Source organism: Malaclemys terrapin, chromosome 13, assembly GCF_027887155.1.
Source record: "Malaclemys terrapin pileata isolate rMalTer1 chromosome 13, rMalTer1.hap1, whole genome shotgun sequence".
Taxonomy (NCBI): domain Eukaryota; kingdom Metazoa; phylum Chordata; order Testudines; family Emydidae; genus Malaclemys; species Malaclemys terrapin.
The window spans coordinates 36853609-36859885 of NC_071517.1; the positions used below are offsets into that span (position 1 = coordinate 36853609).

General features: G+C 48.7%; 1 pseudogene; it reads left to right on the forward strand.

Annotated features, from left to right (window-relative positions):
- Positions 1–248: 248 nt before the first annotated feature.
- On the forward strand, positions 249–2822 carry LOC128847288 (olfactory receptor 14A16-like; annotated as a pseudogene).
- Positions 2823–6277: the final 3455 nt, after the last annotated feature.

Below are 6277 nucleotides of genomic sequence, written 5' to 3' on the forward strand. Positions count from 1 at the left end.
AGAACAGGGACATCCTAGGTTATGACCATGTCTGGTGCCTACACAAACCAGGATCAGCTCTAGAGCTGGGAGGGGCTTTCAGTCTCCGATCCCATTTAGTCCATCACCTCTCAGACAACCCTGCCCAAAGAGGGCAGCAGAGAGCACATATCCGTGGAGTGGATCCTTATTTGCTAGGAACTGCAGAGGGACCCAGCAAGTCAGGAAACAGTTTCTGGATAATATAGTGATGGGGGCATGATAGACAGAAAGGATTATTTGGACATTATCTCTCTAGCAGAGGAAGATCAAATGCATCACAAGTGGGAAAAATTCTACAAAGACCAGCACAGTAAGTTTCCTATTTCAATTAAATACGTTAGGGTATTGATATACAGGGCACATGTGAGAACATAAATATGCATGACAATTGGAACTCATGAAGAGTTTTACTACCAATTTAATCAAATACCTAGCACCAGTCAGACTTATTTTTTGGATTATATTTCAGCAGCAAAAATGGATTGTTCATAGAAATTGTGAAAATCCAATCATGTTCCATTGTGGCAACTGAGAAGAAAACAATTTTAACTAAAAGCTGTTGAAAACTGAAAAAAAATAGCCTCTGCTGTCCTTGAAAAAACGAAATATATATTGAGGATAGCAGAGACTTTCCATGAAAAAGCGTTCAATTGAAAACCCAATTTGCCTTTAAATTAATTAAAGCAGAAAATGTCTGTCTACCTAGAATTGGAAACTTAGCTTTGTACCGGGGTAGGGAACCTTAATTTTTTCCACTAATACCACAATTTCAAACCCATTCCCTCTATTACAACTGTTTCAAAGGGATAGCTCCGGGATGGTTAAACTGAGAAAAGCAAAGTTGATAGCCCACAGAATATATTTTAAGCATCATGATGCTAAAAGACAGAGTTGAAGCCCCCAGAAAAACCTTTCTATCTTAAGGACAGACAGAAGGTCAATAGGATTAGAACCCAGTTTGCCTGCTCTAGAACCATTTCCTCTGTTCTATATTGCTGCCAGTTAAATGGCAGTGCTGTTGAGATGTGCACAGAACATACACATAGTACGACACAGTCCACCCCCTTAAGAGCTTCCAGATCTAATGGACAAGGCAGAGAAAGGGAGGGAGGGAGGGGAAACAGAGGCACAGGGAGGGGAAGTGACTGGTCGAAGGTCACCCGGCAGGTCAGTGGCAGAACCAAGCACATAATCTAAGTCTCCTGACTGCCACTGACCAGAGGGAAACAATACAACCTAGCAGAAACTGAGCGATGCTCCTAGCCCAGAGTCACGCAGAGATGGAAGTGAAGCTAGGATTGGTGCCTTGGATCAATCTCTAAATAGGTAGAAGGCCGTCTATGTGGAGGAATCATCACAGATGAGCTGCCATGTAGGAAGCTGGGTGAGTCAATGTTGTATTTCTCTGGAAAGTGGGAATAGGCTGTGTTGTCATTTTAGTATGTTAGTTTCATGCCCAAATTGGGGGGTTGCTGTTTGTCACATTAGGGAACCATCTTGGCTAGAATTGTTGGATTTGGATTGTACTTTTTTCCATCCTTCATACTGCATTTTATCTAGGGCCAGATCCTCAGATGGAGTAAACTGAACCAGCTCCACTGACTTTAAGTGAAATAATCCAGTTTTCACTAATGTGATAATGCATCTGATTAGTGCTCTGGGTGATGGGTGAGGAGCACTCATGACTCCTCAACAATGGAAGTGACGAGTGCTGTGCACCCTTGACATTCACATTATGAGATATTACAGAGAGAGAATCAGGATCAATTTCTCTGTCACTCTAATCCTGACCATTGCCCTTCTCCTTCCCTCCACAGCCATCACATGATATACTGAGGAAGAAAATGTCCAACCGAACCACCATGACGGAGTTCCTTCTCCTGGAATTCTCTGACATTCGGGAGCTGCAGATTTTACACTTCATGGTGTTTCTAGTGATTTACCTGGCAGCCCTGGTGGGGAATCTTCTCATCATCACAGTTGTTCTCCTCGACCACCATCTTCACACCCCCATGTACTTCTTCCTGATGAATTTGTCCATCCTAGACATTGGCTCCATCCTAGACACTGTCCCCACATCCATGGCCAATTCCCTCATGAACATCAGGTCAATTTCTTATTCTGGATGTGTCGCCCAAGTTTTTCTCTTTGTCTTTTTTGTTTCAGCAGATCTTGCTTTATTGACCACCATGGCGTATGACTGATAGGTCTCCATCTGCCAACCCCTGCACTATGAGAGAGTGATGAACAGAAGAGCTTGTATCCAAGTGGCAGCTGGTGTCTGGATCAGTGTTTTTCTCTACTGTGCACTCCACACTGGGAACGCATTTGCAATAACCTTCTGTGGAGGAAATATGGTAGATCAGTTCTTCTGTGAAATCCCCCAGCTCCTCAAGCTCGCCTGCTCGGACACATACCTCAGTGAAACTGGGGCTATTGCCTTTAGTGTGCGCTTAGCCTCAAGCTGCTTTGTTTTAATAATTGTGTCATATGTTCACATCTTTACCATGGTGCTGAGAATCCCCGCTGAGCAGGGCCGGCATAAAGCCTTCTCCACCTGCCTCCCTCACCTCACCGTGGTGTCGTTGTTCTTTTGCACTGCTAACTTTGCCTACAGTCATCCCACCTCCAGCTCAACTTCAGGTCTGGATCTCGTGGTGCCTGTTCTCTATTCCGTTCTGCCAGCAGTGATGAATCCGATCATCTACAGCATAAGGAACAAGGAGATCAAAGCTTCATTGAGGAAACTGATAGCGTGGAGGTTATTCACTAAAAATAAACTGTCCATGTTTTCCCTTTGATTGTGATTTCATCCTGTTGCTTTATAAATGTAACCCTCTGATGACATTATTGTCTCTATGAGAACATGCTTTGCCATTTGCTTATGCAGAAAGGTGTATTTAGACAGGTAAACATGCAGACAAACACCACTTCAGTCAGTGGAGTTACTGTAGAATTACCCCAGTGTAAATAAGATGAGATTCTACCTATCTATCTATCATGTTTTTTGTACTGCCACCCATCACCACACTATCCGAGCACCTTCCACCTCAAATGAATAGCCATAATCAAGTCCCCAGTGGACTTCATGAATTCTCTGTGTCTTTGTGGGGGGAAGGGCATAAACTTTTCTTGGGGTGCCATAGCTTTTGACTAATTGTTTGCTTGTGTAACAGAGTGGGGTATGATGGTATCAAACTGTGAACTCTGTTGTATTATGTGTAGAAATATTGGAACGGTGACAGCACAAGTCTGGCCTGGCTCAATGGCAGCCTGTTGTGCTGCTTTCCAGACAGCTGTCCTGCCTGGGAAAGGTGTTTGATACCTCCTTGGAGGACCTCATTGAGAGCCATCAAGTCTAGAGTCTGGGGCCATCAAGTTTTCTTGTCCTTCGACTACTTGCCCACCACCAGGGAAAAACAATTTTTCTATACAGGGGACCCACAGGCATGAATGTCGGAGATGGAAGTTCACAGTTTGAACCCCTGGCGCAGAGACGGGGGCCTACTGAACAGTGCTGTTCTGTTCTGTGCAGAGAGGGGCCGACCATGCCCACACATAGGAAAGACTAAACCTGTGTTTCTCGCCTTCCTGTCACATTCTTCTTAAAGGGGTTCAACCAGGATCCCAGAGTGATTATAGTCTAGGTGAAGCTCTGGCAGAGTGTGTGTAAGTGACCTGGGGCCTTGGGGAAACTCAGATACGGTTTTGAGCTCTAAGGCAGCTGGACAGTGGCCTCCCACTGCCAAAGGAAGGGCATCAGACCAGAGGTCTGAACTGGGGAATGGTTCCTAGAGCCCCAGAGCTAGAAACAATGACGAGACTCTACCCATATGCAGGTACCTTGGAAGTACATGGCATCCAGTGATTGGGTCCACTTTCATGAGATGAGTGACTGTACAACTGGGTACCGGGCCAGATTGTAACGGCTAGCTCGTCTGGCTATTGCTTTGTTTTAGCAGTAGGTCAATTTGGTTTTAGGATTTTGTTTTGTTTTCTTTCGTGGGGGAAATGATTGGGGGTTTCAGTAATTTGTCATGTATTCGGGAGGGCAATGTGTTATCTCTTTCTCTGGGTTTTCGGAGAGAGCTGAAGGTTTGCTTCCCACAAAGATGAAGGGATGGAAAAGAGTTTCTGTAGCTGTCTGGATGATTGAGTTCCTGTTAAAATGACTAATTTTAACATGCCTAGAGCCTGAGACAGGCTTCTTTTTTATTAATGTACATGTAAATAAATAAATAACATCTGTGTCATTCTTGCTATGGTGCGAAGGCCCTTTTGAAGAGAAGCTTATTCCAGTGTCTCCTACAGAAGAACTGACTCTGGATAATGAGGCCATATTTGGATCCCATTGAAGTCACTGGGCTAAAGCCACTCACTTCAAAGGGGTCAGGACTTGGCCAGCAGCCAGTATACACAGGGATCCAAATGTTGCTAAAGGCAGCCTGGAGAAAGCGAATGGGACAGAGATGTAAGGGTGAGATTCCCATCTCAGCTACACCTGTGCCAGTGAAGAGTAGCTCCATTGACATCAAGGGTTTAATACTGATTAGGGTTACCATACGTCCGGATTTTCCCGGACATGTCCGGCTTTTGGGGGCTCAAAGCCCCGTCCGGGGGGAAATCCCCAAAAGCCGGGCATGTCCGGGAAAATCGGGAGGGCTGGGTGGTGCTCGGCCGGGGCCGGCGGTGCGGGGCCGGTGCGGGGCCGGGGGCATGGTGCCGGGCCGGGAACCAGGGGCACAGTGCCGGGCCGGGCGCGGGGCCGGACGGGGAGCCGGGGGCGCGGTGCCGGGCCGGGGTCCGGGCTGGGAGCCGGTCAGCCGGGCCCGCGGGGAGCCGGTCAGCCGGGCCGGCGGGGAGCCGGGCCGGCGGGGACCCGGGGAGCCGGGCCCGCGGGGAGCCGGGCCGGCGGGGAGCCGGGGAGCCAGGCCCGCGGGGAGCCAGGCCCGCGGGGAGCCGGGCCGGCGGGGAGCCGGGGAGCCGGGCCCGCGGGGACCCGGGGAGCCGGGCTGGCGGGGAGCCAGGCCGGCAGGGAGCCGGGGAGCCGGGCCCGCGGGGAGCCGGTCAGCCGGGCCCGCGGGGAGCCGGGCCGGCGGGCCCGCGGGGAGCCCGGGGGTGCGCCGGGCCGCCGGGGGCCGGCAGTGCTGGGCGGGCCGGGGGTGGTCGGCCGGGGCCGGCACCCCAGGGCCCGAGCCGACCCAGGCTGGAGCCGCCGGGGGGCCAGCCTGGGCCGCGCCTCCTCCCCCCACACCCCCCTTACCTGCTTCAGGCTTCCCGCGAATCAAATGTTCGCGGGAAGCAGGGGAGGGGGCGGAGACTTTGGGGAGGGGGCGGGGTTGGGGCGGGGGTATGGGTGGGGCTGGGGGCGGGGCCGGGGGCCGTGGAGTGTCCTCCATTTGGAGGCACAGAATATGGTAACCCTAATACTGATGAGGTTCTGGCTCAATGTCTCTGGGCTCAATTCAGTGGTAACATAAACACTGGTGCAAGTTACTTGTCTGGGGTCATTTTGTTCTAACCTTGATGTAAACGGAAAAGTGCCATCACTTGCACTGATCTGGCATTCCATGCAGCATCCCATGTCGATCTGCTCACAAGCTGAGAAAAGAGAACAGAATTTGGTTGATTTATTTATTATTACTTCTCTGTAGATTGTTGTGTAGACTATGTATATGATAGATAAAAGAGGAGTATGTGATTAGACAGACAGAGTGATGGGACTGTTCCTTGTCCTAATACACAAGCTAATTATGTCATAATGATAGATTTCTGTTTATGAATTAGTTTATGCTAATTATTGTGCCTCTTTTCCTGCCATGACTGTCTATGTCCAGATCATGATTTTCTTGTAAGTATTCTTTATTAAACATTATTCACCAAATCATGTCTATGAATATTTCTCTTACTCCACAGCTCATTAACAAGCACCTCATCGGATGTACTCGGTGTGTGAACTTAGAGCTCTTTCATGTGGATACATTTTCAACACGCTGTTTCTTTTCTTTGACTGGATAAATTGAAGAATTAGAAAGCTTAAAAATGAAGAGGCCAATTCTCAGCTGGTGTAAATTGTTATAGTGTCATTGAAGCCAATAATGCTATGAGAATTTATATCATTGGAGGATCCATGCTGAACACTAATGATTATGAATTCAACCCCTCCCGCCCCCTTGAATATCCTGTACAAAGGCCCTGGTTCAGGAAACCACTTTCACATGTGCTTAACTTTAACCAGATGAGTAGTCCCTTGAAA